This window comes from Amblyraja radiata, chromosome 21 (assembly GCF_010909765.2).
Source record: "Amblyraja radiata isolate CabotCenter1 chromosome 21, sAmbRad1.1.pri, whole genome shotgun sequence".
Classification (NCBI taxonomy): Eukaryota; Metazoa; Chordata; class Chondrichthyes; order Rajiformes; family Rajidae; genus Amblyraja; species Amblyraja radiata.
The window spans coordinates 38,618,292-38,633,879 of record NC_045976.1 but is presented as its reverse complement, the minus strand read 5'-3'; the positions used below and the strand labels follow the sequence as shown (position 1 = coordinate 38,633,879).

The window sequence follows — 15,588 nt, the reverse complement described above, 5'->3', positions numbered from 1 at the left end:
ACAGGAAGTCCAAGTAAAACCAGTTTAAAGGTTTAAATTGACTTGGTTTATTTTGGCAGAAAGATTGTCCATACTTCAACTTCAAAATGACAATTTCTATTTGGGGCAATTTGATAATTTTATGTTTGCATACTGCAGGATTAATCCTTTGGGATTAGGAGTCCACATATCTATAATGAGAAAATGCCACAATGTGCTGGTGTCCTATGTCAGGGCCAGACACTAAATGCATTATTTGTAGCTCTTTGGATTGACTCATTTTAACGGCTAAACATTGCAATCTTCATGTCACAATCATATTTTGTTACCAAGATGCTGGCATGCTGGAGTTTGCTTTGTCATATTGAAAAGCCAACCCTATGGTATTCTGCCTAGTGAAACCTGAACTCCAGCACTACAGTGCCCTCCATAATGTTTGGGACCAAGACCCATCATTTATTGACACAAACACAAGGCGTAGCTATGCGCACACGCATGGGCCCCAGCTACGCCTGCCTCTTTGTCGGGTACGTCGAACAATCCTTGTTCAATACGTACCAGGGCCCCATCCCCGACCTCTACCTCCGTTACATTGACGACTGCTTTGGGGCCACCTCCTGCACCCACACACAACTGACTGACTTCATCCACTTCACCACCAACTTCCATCCGGCACTCAAATACACCTGGACCATTTCCGACACTTCCCTACCATTCCTTGACCTCACCATCTCCATCGCAGGGGATAGACTTCTGACCGACATACACTACAAACCCACTGACTCACATGGCTATCTGGACTACACGTCTTCCCACCCTGCCCCCTGTAAAGACTCCATCCCCTACTCCCAATTCCTCCGCCTACGCCGCATCTGCTCCCAGGATGAGACGTTCCACACCAGGGCATCGGAAATGTCCTCGCTCTTCAGGGAACGGGGATTCCCCTCCTCCACCATAGATGAGGCTCGCACCAGGGTCTCTTCCATACCCCGCAACACTGCTCTCTCTCCCCATCCCCGCACTCGCAACAAGGGCAGAGTCCCCCTAGTCCTCACCTTTCACCCCACCAGCCGGCAAATACAACAAATCATCCTCCGCCATTTTCGCCACCTCCAACGTGACCCCACCACTCGCTACATCTTCCCATCTCCCCCCATGTCTGCCTTCCGCAAAGACCGCTCCCTCCGCAACTCCCTTGTCAATTCTTCCCTTCCCTCCCGTACCACCCCCTCCCCGGGCACTTTCCATTGCAACCGCAAGAAATGCAACACCTGACCCTTCACCTCCCCCCTCGACTCCATTCAAGGACCCAAGCAGTCGTTCCAGGTGCGACAAAGGTTCACCTGTATCTCCTCCAACCTCATCTACTGCATCCGCTGCTCTAGATGCCAGCTGATTTACATCGGTGAGACTAAGCGGAGGTTGGGCGATCGTTTCGCCGAACACCTCCGCTCAGTCCGCAAGAACCTACCTGAACTCCCGGTGGCTCAGCACTTCAACTCCCCCTCCCATTCCCAATCCGACCTCTCTGTCCTGGGTCTCCTCCATTGCCAGAGTGAGCAACACCGGAAATTGGAGGAACAGCACCTCATATTCCGCCTGGGTAGCCTGCGTCCGGTGGGCATGAACATTGAATTCTCCCAATTTTGCTAGCCCTTGCTGTCTCCTCCCCTTCCTTAACCCTCGAGCTGTCTCCTCCCATCCCCCCCGCCCTCGGGCTCCTCCTCCTCCCTTTTTCCTTCCTTCTCCCCCCCCACCCCCTATCAGTCTGAAGAAGGGTTTCGGCCCGAAACGTCACCTATTTCTTTCGCTCCATAGATGCTGCTGTACCCGCTGAGTTCTTCCAGCATTTTTGTGTATCTTCGATTTTCCAGCATCTGCAGTTCCTTCTTGAACCCATCATTTATTTATTTGCTTCTGTACTCCACAATTTGAGATTTGTAATAGAAAAAAAATCACATGTGGTTAAAATGCACATTGTCAGATGTTATTCAAGGGTAATGTTATACGTTTCAAGTTTTTAGATTAGATTAAATTAGATCCTTTATTTGTCATTCAGACCTTTCGGTCTGAACGAAATGTCGTTCAAGTTCACATTTATTGTCACATGCACCAATTGGTACAGTGATATTTGAGTTACCAGACAGCCATACAAATAAAAAGAACACAATACACGATAGAGTTTAACATTAACATCCACCACAGCGGAATCAACGTTTCCCATTGTGATGGAAGGCAATGAAGTTCAGTCATCTTCCTCTGTTCACCCGTGGTCGGGGACTTTGAACCCTCCGCAGGCGCCGCTACGGACGACCCGATGTACAGGCTCTCTTGCCGGGATGATCGGAACTCCGGCGTTGGAAAGGATCAGAACACACTCGCGGCTTGGAGTTTCCGAATCGGCCGCTTCTTACCGGAGACTGCGGCTTCCGAAGTACACAGGCCGAGCTGGACGGAGCTCCAACACTGGCGATCCACGGCAAAAGATCCCAGGCCTCCGCGATGTAACATTAGCAAATTTGCAGATGACACAAAGCTGTGTGGCAGTGTGAACTGTGAGGAGGATGCTATGAGGATGCAGGGTGATTTGGACAGGTTGGGTGAGTGGGCAGATGCATGGCAGATGCAGTTTAATGTGGATGAATATGAGGTTATCCACTTTGATGGCAAACACAGGAAGGCAGATTATTATCTGATTGGTGTCAATGGTGAAAGGGGAAGTACAAAGAGATCTGGGGGTCCTTGTTCATCACTCACTGAAAGTAAGCATGCAGGTACAGCAGGCAGTGAAGAAAGCTAATGGCATGTTGGCCTTCATAACAAGAGGAGTTGAGTATAGGAGCAAAGAGGTCCTTCTGCAGTTGTACAGGGCCCTACTGAGACCACACCTGGAGTATTGTGTGCAATTTTGGTCTCCAAATTTGAGGAAGGAAATTCTTGCTATTGAGGGAGTGCAGCGTAGGATCACGAGGTTAATTCCCGGGATGGCGGGACTGTCATATTTTGATAGAATGGAGTGGCTGGGCTTGTATACTCTGGAATTAGAAGGATGAGAGGGGAACTTATTGAAACATATAAGATTATGTAGGGATTGGACATGCTAGAGGCAGGAAACACGTTCCCGATGTTGGAGTCCTGAACCAGGGGTCACAGTTTAAGAATAAGGGGCAGGCCATTTAGAACGGATGAGGAAAAACATTTTCACCCAGAAAGTTGTGAATCTGTGGAATTCTCTGTCTCAGAAGGCATTGGACGCCAATTCTCTGGATGCTTTCAAGAGAGAGTTAGATAGAGCTCTTAAATATAGCGGAGTGAAGAGGTATGGTGAGAAGGCAGGAACGGGGTACTGATTGTGGATGGCGGTGCTGGCACGAAGGGCTGAATGGCCTACTCCAGCATCTATTGTCTATTGTATATTGTGAGGGAGGGGGAAGAACAATGGACTGTGGGGGACCCGGCACGGGGGGACCACCGTGAGGGAGGAGCAGGAAGAACAAAGGGGGAACTGGCACGGTGGGGGAGATTTGGGCAACTATTTACCTACCTTGGGTATGCAAGCAAATAATTTCACTGTGACTTGTCACAAGTGACAATAAAGTCAAGTATTCCAGTCTTCAAGTTTGAATAGCTGAGTTGAAGAACCACAATATGCCAAGATTGCAAATAGTCCAAACCACTTTGAGAGGGTGGCTAGGAAGGACTCACAATATGGAAAATCTGAACCACAGCTTTTGGCAGAAACAAGGAACTGCAGATGCTGGTTTATACTAAAGATAGACACAAAGTGCTGAAGCAGGTCAAGCAGCATATCTGCAGAAAAAGGATGGGTGATGTTTCGGGTTGGAACCCTTCTTCAGACTGGTCCCAACCTGAAACTACACCCATCATTTCTCTCCAGAGATGATGCCTGACAAGCTGAGTTACTCCAGCACTTTGTGTCTATCCACAGATCCTTGTCCCTGTTGCAGCCATAATATTTGTCCCTTTCAAGTGATCAAATACTTCAGCTTAAGCTTTCTGTCCAAACCACATCATCAGGTGAGATTTGCCTATTATTTGCAATTGGTTTTGCAGGAAACATAGAAAATAGGAGGTGGCCATTCGGCCCTTCGAGCCAGCACCGCCATTCATTGTGATCATGGCTGATCGTCCCCTATCAAAAACCCGTGTCTGCCTTCTCCCCATATCCCTTGGCTCCACTAGCCCCTAGAGCTCTATCTAACTTTTAAATCCATCCAGTGACTTGGCCTCCACTGCCCTCTGTGGCAGGGAATTCCATAAATTCACAACTCTCTGGGTGAAAAAGTTTTTTCTCACCTCAGTCTTAAATGACCTCTCCTTTAAAAGGAGGCGGCGACTCACTGGTGGGCGGCGCGACTCTCGTCAGCAGCGGCCTCTGCAGTCCGTCTGTCTTTTTATTATTTTTGTCTCATTTCTATGTAGTTTTTATTTTTAGTCGGGGTATGTGTGTGGGGGGGTGGGGGTGGGGGGGGGGGGACTTTAAAATCTTTCCCCTGTTGTCGTTGGGGCTGGGCAACGTGGAGCGGCCTCCAGCAGGAACGACCTGGGGCTCCAGTTGCGGAGCTGCGGACTACTCACCGTCACGGGGCTGGCCGAGTCCGGAGCGGGTGGAGCTGTGGTGGAGCGCTGCTGTGACCCGACCCCCGGAGATTCGGAGGCTACAACCGCGGGTCTGGCGGACGACAACACCGGTCCCTGGTGGGAGACCGCTTTTCGGGGCTTCCGCAGCGACGACTTCTCCCGCCCGAGTTGCGGGGTTGAAGAGCACCTAGAGCGGGTACTTACCATCGCCCCGCGCGGCTTGGAATGGCCGCGGGACTTTGCGAGCGCCCGCCGGGGCTCTAACACCAAGACCCGGTGCGCGACCTTGCATCACCCGGCGTGGCTTTAATGGTCGCGGGACAATCGCCATCGTCCGCCGGGGGCTTTGACTTTGACATGGGGGGGGGGGGGGGGGGGGGGGGAGTGCAGTGGAGAGATAAGTTTTTTTGCCTTCCATCACAGCGATGTGATGGATGTATGTGTAAATTGTGTTGTGTCTCGGGTCTTTTTCGTTTTGTAATGTATGGCTGCAGAAACGACATTTCGTTTGGACCTCAACGGGGTTCAAATGACAAATAAATTGTATTGTGATTGTGTGATTGTGATTATTCTAAGATAGGACTCTTTTTCTAAGATGATGACAAAATGACAAGGCTCAAAACAATAATAAGAATATAGAAGGCTCACATTCATAACACATTTTAGAAATACAAGCCAGAACCATTTCAGTAAGTTGCACTATTAATATAACATTTCACGGAACAAACTTTACTGCCACATCATTTACAGACTAGGAAGTACATGTGAGTGTGTCTGCAGAGTGTGTCTTTGAGTTAATAGGTCACCTTTTTATCAAGTCAAAGCTAGACAAAAATGCTGGAGAAACTCAGCGGTTGAGGCAGCATCTATGGAGTGAACGAATAGGCGACATTTTGGGTCGAGACCCTTCTTCAGACTGATGTGGGGGGGGGAAAGAAAGGAAAAGGTGGAGGCTGTTGGAGAGCTGGGAAGGGGAGGGGAAGGAGGGAGAAAGCAAGGACTGCCTGAAGTTGGAGAAGTCAATGTTCATAACGCTGGGGTATAAACTACCCAAGCGAAATATGAGGTGCTGCTCCTCCAATTTGCGGTGGGACTAAAATCATGCACTATATCCATTATAGAAGAGTGAACTGTTTCAAAAATCAATGACTCGACAATGCAAGTGTTCCGTGACTTTGTGACCAGCCCTCTGACCTCATGGTCTGATGGTTCTGTGCTCAGCCACCATTTAGAGATCTGGGTTGGTGCTCCAGTACATGACTGAGTGGAGGCTGTATTGCTAAAGGACCCAACCCTCAGACTGAATGTACAATCTAGTTTGCTCTTTCAAGAGATACCATGGTGCTATTTCAAACAAGGACGATGGAGATGGTAAGGAACTGCAGATGCTGGATTCTTTTGTGGGATATAAAGTGCTGGAGTAGCTCGTAGAAACAAATAATTGCAGAAGCTGATTTAGAAGAAAAAAAAAGGCTCAAAGTGCTGGAGTAACTCAGCGGGTCAGGCAGCATCTCTGGAGAAAAGGAAAAGGTGACATTTCGGGTTAGGACCCTTCTTTAGACTCGCTCGGTGACATTTTGGGTCAGGTCCCTTCTTCATACTAACTCTGGAGTGAATCAGGAAACAGTCTCTCTGCCCAGCATGTCCACATCTACCTTTAATCAGCCATTCATACAAATTCTATGTTCTCCTATTTTGTCGTCCACTCTCTGCACACTAGGGACAGTTTACAAAGGGCAATTCACCTACATAGAAACATAGAAAATAGGTGCAGGAGTAGGCCATTCGGCCCTTCGAGCCAGCACCGCCATTCAATATGATCATGGCTGATCATCCAACTCAGTATCCTGTACCTGCCTTCTCTCCATACCCCCTGATCCCTTTAGCCACAAGGGCCACATCTAACTCCCTCTTAAATATAGCCAATGAACTGGCCTCAACTACCTTCTGTGGCAGAGAATTCCAGAGATTCACCACTCTCTGTGTGAAAAATGTTTTCCTCATCTCGGTCTTAAAAGATTTCCCCCTTATCCTTAAACTGTGACCCCTTGTTCTTGACTTCCCCAACATCGGGAACAATCTTCCTGCATCTAGCCTGTCCAACCCCTTAAGAATTTTGTAAGTTTCGATAAGATCCCCCCTCAATCCCCCCTACAAATCTTACATCTTTGGGAGGCAATTCACCTACAAACCTTACATGTGGGAGGAAACCGGAGCACCTGGAAGAAACCCACGTGGTCACAGAGAGAATGTGCAAACTCCACACAGATAGCACCTGAGGTCAGTATCGATCCTGGGTTTCTGGTGCTGTGAGGCAGCAGCTCTACCAGCTGCGACACTGTGCAGTCCTGCAAGAGACTTGAGATAAAGCTGCACTGTGAATATAGGGAAATTGATTTTATAAGGAGAAAAAGTATAAAGTGGTGGAGTAGCTCAGTATGACATGGACAGGTGACATTTAGGGTCGGGGCCCTTCCTCATATTCAAGAAAAGTCCCGACCTGAAACATCACATAACTATGTTCTCCAGAGATGCTGCCTGACCCATTGAGTTACTCCAGCACTTTGTGTCCTATTTTGGTAAACCAGCATTACCATTTCCTTGTTTCTTTTTTTGGATGGTTTTAGTTTTCCCTGGCTGTATTCTGGTGATTAAACTTACACAATTCTTAAGGGGTTGGACAGGCTAGATGCAGGAAGATTGCTCCCGATGTTGGGGAAGTCCAGGACAAGGGGTCACAGCTTAAGGATAAGGGGGAAATCCTTTAAAACCGAGATGAGAAGAACTTTTTTCACACAGAGAGTGGTGAATCTCTGGAACTCCCTGCCACAGAGGGTAGTCGAGGCCAGTTCATTGGCTATATTTAAGAGGGAGTTAGATGTGGCCCTTGTGGCTAAGGGGATCAGAGGGTATGGAGAGAAGGCAGGTACAGGATACTGAGTTGGATGATCAGCCATGATCATATTGAATGGCGGTGCAGGCTCGAAGGGCCGAATGGCCTACTCCTGCACCTAATTTCTATGCTTCTATGTTTCTAAACCTTATATTCAAAACATAAATGCAAGCTTTCAAGGAAGGTAATCTAATGTTCTGTAGCTGGAGAATAGTCAATGCTCAACGTTGTATGAGAAAGTACATCATGTTCAATTCCTAGTCAAAGGCAAGGTTTGTAGCCAGTAACCGTGCCCAATCCTGGTGGCTTATTCAGATGCAAACAACTCTGAATTCTTCAGTGTCAGATTAATAGATAAAAGACCAAGCATTTAATTTTGATTAAGCGACAACTGACTGATTCCCCCCCCGACATAATCCTTTACCAAGGCAATAACGTTTACAATATACACCCATGCAAAATATTAACTCAGTTTATTTGTGATGATTAGAACTAATATCTGTTCATGTTGTTGCTGTTGGTACAACATATTAATTATATATTTTTTCCTGGGGATCACGAGATAACACCACCCAGGGGGATCAGCTATTTATACTGTGCCCAAGAGAGAGATGCATGTGCAATCTACTGATACACTCCAAATATACACACACACAAATATGTATACTTGTGTGTGTGTGTGTATATATATATATATATATATATATATTTAGGTGTGTGTATATATATTTGTGCGCGTGTGTATATATATATATTTGTGTGTGGGTGTATATTATATATATGTGTATGTATGTGTGTATATATATATTTGTGTGTGGGTGTACATATATATATGTGTATGTATGTGTGTATATATATGTGTGTGTATATATATATATTTGTCTGTGTGTGAAAATATAATATATCTTTGTGTGTGCGTGTGTGTGTATATATCTATAATTACTAAAAGTAAGATCTTGACCGCTTTTGACTCACTGCGATGTGATTTCCGAGAGAACGCCGCCACTTATGGCCGCCATTTTTGTCCACCTCGCTCAGAGCCCCCCTCAGCCGGACTGGACCGGAGGATTTTTCCCATCAATGAAAAATCAGAGAGATATTAATGTTTTAAAACATTTCGCCATTCTCTCTGCTGCCCCTGCTGGTGGGAGGGGGGAGGGAATATAAAACCCGGAAGTGGTGTGCCTCACTCAGTCTCTGCAAGATGGAGGAAGCGAGAGGATCACGTTTCTCTGAGCTCTGAATAACACTGAACACATGTCTACTCAACTCTGCCCTTAATGTTATTTGAAAATGAAAATATGGTTGGTTTGAAGTAAAAAGGCACTGCAAATGGTTGTTTGTGGGGGTTTTGGGGTTGAAATAAAAAGGCAGTGCAAATGGTTGTTTGGGGGTTTTGGGGTTGAAGTAAAAGGCACTGCAGATGGTTGTTTGTCAAAACTTGACAACTTCCTGTTTGCACTATATTGATTTTAGATAAAACGCTACCACTTACGGCTGTGATTTTTGGCCATCTTACTCAGTCCCCCTCCGCTCATCAGGTGCAGAGGATTCTTCCCATCAATGAAAAATAAAAGTGTTATTAGTGTTTAAAAAATGTTGAGAATCTCTCTCCTGTCAATCACGCCATGAAGGCCACACCTTTTCCGGTGGGAGGGGGAGGGATTATAAAACTCGGAAGTGTGGGTGTGGCTCAGTCTCTGCATGATGGGGGAGGGGGAGGTCAGGACTCTGTCTGAGCTGTGAATCAACTGAACACACTGAATGTCTAATGAACTGTGAGTGTTGTGTTTTGTGTGGTTTTATGGTGGTTTCACCCTGCTTGAAATGGTATGAAACTGCATTTGAATGTGGTGGCCTTGCACCCTGCATGAAATGGTATGAAACTGCATTTGAATGTGGTGTCGTTGCACCCTGCATGAAATGGTATGAAACTGTACTTGAATTTGGTGGCCTTGCACCCTGCTTGAAGTGGTAGGAAGCTGAACCTGAATGTTGTGGCCTTGCACCCTGCTTGAAGTGGTAAGAAACTGCACTTGAATTTGGTGGCCTTGCACCCTGCTTGAAATGGTAGGAAAATGGATTTGAATTTGGTAGCCTTGCATTCTGCTTGAAATGGAATTTCAAGGAATAGCCGTGAGTCAACTGCCAGTCCACCAGCCATGAGTGAGCTGCCAGCACATCAGGCTTGAGGGACTGAGCTGCCACCCCAAGAATCCATTTGGCCCACAATGTCCATACTAGACCTCTGGAGACCATTAGTCCCTGCAGCCAACAACACCCATACGAGCACTCCAGAAAGCCCCCCCCCCCTGGCCACCAATATTGGAATTGGTGGAGAGGTGGAATATTGCGTCGGGGGACCAGCCCTCCCGTGTGAACATGGGACCCAACGGGTCCCACTTAGTCTAGTATATATATAGATATAATCAATCAGCTGTTTTGCAGTTCATTACTGTAATCCAGTGAATGCACTTCATTTAAAAAAAAAGGAAATACATCTTACAGGAAATTATATCCAATGTTCTGAGCTTCAGCTCCATTCCAAAGATCTGAGAACAAAAATCTAACGAGACATTAGCCAATGGCCAACATTTCAAAGGTATCCCTCTAGTTATCGCACCTTCCCCAGCCAACAATAGGCCATTGTGGGCTCCACCGTTCCTGAGGTCATCTGTTGCCAGCAGTGATTTTTGTTTTTGCCTTTTCGCACCTCCAGTTTATTTCCCCCCCCCCCACCTCTACTTTCAATCTGAAGAAGGGTGTTCCGACCCAAAACGTCACCTATTATATTTCTCCAGAGATGCTGCTGCCTGACCCGCAGAGTTACTCCAGCATTTTGTGTCTATTTTCAAAGGCACAAATTAAAAAAGGGAGAATTGTGTACGGCAATGGAAACAACACAATTCTTTTTTTACGAGTTTAAAATCCTCAACTAAGAACTTCAATACAGACATTCTGTTCTTATGTGCTCCATTAATTGTTTCTGTGTCGCTGCACAGATTCACAGAACTAAGTTAATTCCACCCAATTTTGGAACACATGTATAATCTCTTGTTAATAAAAAGCTACAGTGGCTTCTTAAACTCATCAAATCCCTGAGGTGGGAGTTACCTTTCAGTAAAGAGTTACCTTTCAGAGGTCACTGCGGTACATTATCTACACCGCCATCAATGTCATTGAGCCATGCAGCATGGAAACAGGCCCTTCAGCCTAAGGGCAGCACGGTGGTGCAGCGGTAGAGTTGCTGCCTCACAGCGCCAGAGACCCGCCTTCGATCCTGACTACAGGTGCTGTCTGTGCGGAGTTTGTACGTTCTCCCCATGACCTGGGTGGGTTTTCTTCAGGATCTCCGGTTTACTCCCACACACCAAAGACATACAGGTTTGTAGGTTAAATATGTTTAAGAAGGAACTGCAGATGCTGGAAAATCAAAGGTACACAAAAATGCTGGAGAAACTCAGCGGGTGCAGCAGCATCTATGGAGCGAAGGAAATAGGCAACGTTTCGGGCTGAAACGTTGCCTATTTCCTTCGCTCCATAGATGCTGCTGCACCTGCTGAGTTTCTCCAGCATTTTTGTGTACCTTTGTAGGTTAATTGGTTTGTTATAATTGTAAACTGTCTCTGATATGTGTAGGATAATGTTAGTGTGTAGGGATCGCTGGTTGGCATGGATTCAGTGGACCGAGGGGCCTGTTTCCGCGCTGTATCTCTAAATGAAACTAAACTAAACTCATCCATGCCGACCAAGATGCTGCATCTACGCTAGTCCCATTTGCTTGCGTTGGTCCTATATACCTCTAAACCAGGGGTTCCCAACATTTTTCATCCCGTTTACCCCTGGCAACTTTAATAGCACAAAACAATGTTATTTCACTTATTTATGAACAACTAACGGTATACCAGAACCAAACACAGTCAGTCAATGAGAACAAAATATGTACAAATCCAGAATCAACAAATTTACCCCCTGGGTAGGCGAAATTTAACTCCTGGGGGTAAATTTACCCCAGGTTGGGAACCCTTGCTCTATCACCATTCCTATCCATGTACCTGTCCAAATGTCATTTAAATGTTGTTAGTACATCTGCCTCAACTACTTCCACTGGCAGCTCTATCCACATACCCACCACGCTCTGAGTGAAAAGGTTGCTCCTCAGGTTCCTGCTAAATCATCCCCCTCTCACTTAAACATATGCCCTGTAGTTCTTGATTCCTCTGCTCTAGGAAAAAGATTTTGTGCATTCACTCTATCTAATTCTCCTCATGATTTTGTACACCTCGATAAGATAATCCCTCTCTCCACTGCGATCCAAGGAATGGCGTCCTAGCCTGCCCAGTTTCTCTCTAGAACTCGGGCCCTCAATATCCTGGCAACGTCTTTCTATCAGATAGTTTTCCTATCAGATCGTCCCTTTTAATAATTTATTGTCATGTGTCATGTGATAGGAGTAGAATTAGGCCATTCGGCCCATCAAGTCTACTCCGCCATTCAACCATGGCTGATCGATCTCTCCCTCCTAACCCCATTCTCCTGCCTTCTCCCCATAATCTCTGACACCTGTACTAATCAAGAATCTTTCGATCTCTGCATTGAAAATATCCACAGCCGTCTGTGGCAAAGAATTCCACAGATTCACCTCATCTCCTTCCTAAAAGAACTTTCTTTAATTCTGAGCCTATGACCTCTAGTCCTAGACTCTCCCACTGGTGGAAACATCGCCTCCACATCCACTCTCTCCAAGCCTTTCACTATTCTGTATGTAATTTATTCTTTCATTGGATATGGGGGAAAAGCCGGAACGGGGGGGCTGATATTGGGTGATCAGCCATGATCATATTGAATGGTGGTGCTGGCTCGAAGGGCCGAATGGCCTACTCCTGCAAACTATTTTCTATGTTTCTATTGCTTCCAGTTCCAGGATTTAGACACTATATGCAAAGATGGCACAAATTATTCCTCCGACTTGAGGAAATTAACTTCCTTTAGACTACAGGATCCATTCCACAGTGTTGGCGCATTGGGAAATAAAATATTTATACTTAGTAATATTGACTGTTCAAATTATGGTGGCGCAGTAATGTAGTGTGCCTCACAGCACCAAAGACCCATATTCAATCCTGATGTGTGTGTGTGTGTGTGTGTGTGTGGAGTTTGCACGCTCTGCGTGTGACCACGTGGGGTTTCTCCAGCTGCTCTAGCTTCCTCCCACATTTGAAAGATGTGCAGAATTGTAGGTTAATTGGCTTCTGCAAATTGTACCTGGTGTGTAGGATGGAACTAGTGTACGGGTGATTGCTGTTCGGTGCAGATTCAGTGGGCTGAAGGACCTGTTTCCGCACTGTATCTCTATAAACAAAACTAGCTTATTTACTCCCATGGTCTACTTTCGATTTTCAGTTTTTATGTTTAAAAAATATATATTTTCAGCATCAAAAAAGGTATTACAGTGCCCTTGTTTCTTGGATATTCAGCGTGCAAGTAATTTATTTAAACAGGTGTGAATTGATCAAGACGTTCCATTAGCTCCTTTTCACAAACATTTGTTTCCTGTTTGACCCAAGATCTTACGCAAAAAATGTCGCCACACACACACACACAGCATGAAGGTGATATGTAAACCTGAAAATACTTTACTTGTTCATGCACCGGCTGCCTGGTACAAACACAACCACACATTGTGATTCGCAGAATTAACATCCCACAGCCATTTGCAGACACCATTTTAGAAGATAGAAAAAAACAATGAAAAGTACAGAAAGTGCTGGAGTAACTCAGCGGGTCAGGCAGCATCTCTGGAGAACATGGATAGGTGGCGTTTCAGGTCAGGACCCTTCTTCAGACTCAGTCTGATCTACCCTTCACAAAACTATGCTGACTTTGGCCTAATTTACCATGAATTTCTAAGTACCCCATAACCTCATCCTTTATAATGGACTCCAATGGATAACAAGATAAACTAACCTTATCAATAGAACAGAGGAAATCTCCTCAGGGTATGTCTACTTTGAAGAAGTTCTTCTCCTCTCTCCGAAGACGGTTTGGCAACCTCCTCTCTCACTGCTCCCTCCCCCCCCCCCCCCCCTCTGACATCTCCTTCCCTTCAACTCTACGACCACGTCATAACCCAGACCTATTACCACAGCCACGTTTGCTTTCTCGGGACTTGCCTTCGCCTCCATCTTGTACCTCGTGGATTCGAAATCTCATAGAAACATAGAAATTAGGTGCAGGAGTAGGCCATTCGGCCCTTCGAGCCTGCACCGCCATTCAATATGATCATGGCTGATCATCCAACTCAGTATCCCGTACCTGCCTTCTCTCCATACCCTCTGATCCCCTTAGCCACAAGGGCCACATCTAACTCCCTCTTAAATATAGCCAATGAACTGGCCTCGACTACCCTCTGTGGCAGAGAGTTCCAGAGATTCACCACTCTCTGTGTGAAAAAAGTTCTTCTCATCTCGGTTTTAAAGGATTTCCCCCTTATCCTTAAGCTGTGACCCCTTGTCCTGGACTTCCCCAACATCGGGAGCAATCTTCCTGCATCTAGCCTGTCCAACCCCTTAAGAATTTTGTAAGTTTCTATAAGATCCCCTCTCAATCTCCTAAATTCTAGAGTATAAACCAAGTCTATCCAGTCTTTCTTCATAAGACAGTCCTGACATCCCAGGAATCAGTCTGGTGAACCTTCTCTGCACTCCCTCTATGGCAATAATGTCCTTCCTCAGATTTGGAGACCAAAACTGTACGCAATACTCCAGGTGTGGTCTCACCAAGACCCTGTACAACTGCAGTAGAACCTCCCTGCTCCTATACTCAAATCCTTTTGCTATGAAAGCTAACATACCATTCGCTTTCTTCACTGCCTGCTGCACCTGCATGCCTACTTTCAATGACTGGTGTACCATGACACCCAGGTCTCGCTGCATCTCCCCTTTTCCTAGTCGGCCACCATTTAGATAATATCAATCAATAGAACATGTAACATCAATAGAACATGTAACTTTCATTCCCTATATCTTGGTGTATAAAATTCATTTGTGTTCAGTCAATAAATGAAGGTCACACAGTCCCTTTACCTGGCTTCTTATGAATGAATGAATAAGTTTATTGGCCAAGTATTCACATACAAGGAATTTGCCTTGGTGCTCCGCCCACAAGTGACAACATGACATACAGTAAAGAATGATACATAAAACATTAATAATAAAACATTATTGATTAAACATGTGAATTAAATAAAATACCAGAACAAAAGGAGGCTACAGATTTTTGGTTATTGAGTAGAGCTACTACTCGTGGAAAAAATCTGTTTTTATGTCTGGCTGTGGCAGCTTTGACAGTCTGGAGTCGGTGAGAGGGGTCAGAGATGATCTTACCCACTCGCTTCCTGGCCCTTGCAGTGTACAGTTCGTCAATGGAGGGAAGGTTGCAGCCAATAACCTTCTCAGCTGATCGGACGATTCGCTGCAGCCTCTGGGTGTCGTGCTTGGTGGCTGAGCCAAACCAGACCAAAAAATGGAGGTGGGGACAGACGTATAGAATTGGACCATCATTGCCTGTGGCAGATTATCTTGTTAAGCTCCCCGATTTACAAGTAATTAATAATAGTTTTTGGCGTCTTACCTGTTAACTGGAACTCCTGTCAACATGTTGCTTAATTACCAGAGTATTATTGTTAGTGGTGCAGTGATGGGAATAGGGACGGGTGGGGTAAGAGTTGAGTTGATTACAGGGACAGAGAAGATGATGGGGTGATGAGAGCAGCATTGGAGGTGATTATGGGGAAAGAGTGGATTCTACATCTGGATGAGTCAAAGTAAGTGGGTAGGGCTGGGGTTGGATGCGCAGACTGGTGGGTCAGACCAGTGTTGTAGAGCTGAAGAGTCGATAGCAGTTTTGACGGAGGTTGAGGCGGGGTCTGGGGGGGGGGGGAGGGTGGGTGAAGAAGGGTCTTGACCGAAACGTCACCCATTCCTTCTTTCCAGAATGGTGGGTAATGGTGTTGAGTGTGGAGGTGATTACTGAGCTAGGTGAGACAAGGTAGAAGTTCTATAGATGTTAAAAGTGCAGGGCATTATACATTTGGAGGAAAATCACCAAACCAA

At 45.9% G+C, this 15,588-nt stretch overlaps 1 protein-coding gene and 1 long non-coding RNA gene across 2 annotated transcripts in view; one reads left to right on the top strand and one right to left on the bottom strand.

Moving 5' to 3' along the window:
- Nucleotides 1-15,588, top strand: part of tasor2 (transcription activation suppressor family member 2) — a 129,425-nt gene that overhangs the window by 1,783 nt on the left and 112,054 nt on the right. The window lies entirely within an intron of this gene.
- Nucleotides 7,242-10,174, bottom strand: LOC116985367. Its single transcript, XR_004415255.1, has 3 exons — nt 10,068-10,174; nt 8,924-8,926; nt 7,242-7,284 (listed from the first exon to the last, which is right to left on the bottom strand). It is a non-coding gene; the product is annotated as an uncharacterized LOC116985367 (long non-coding RNA).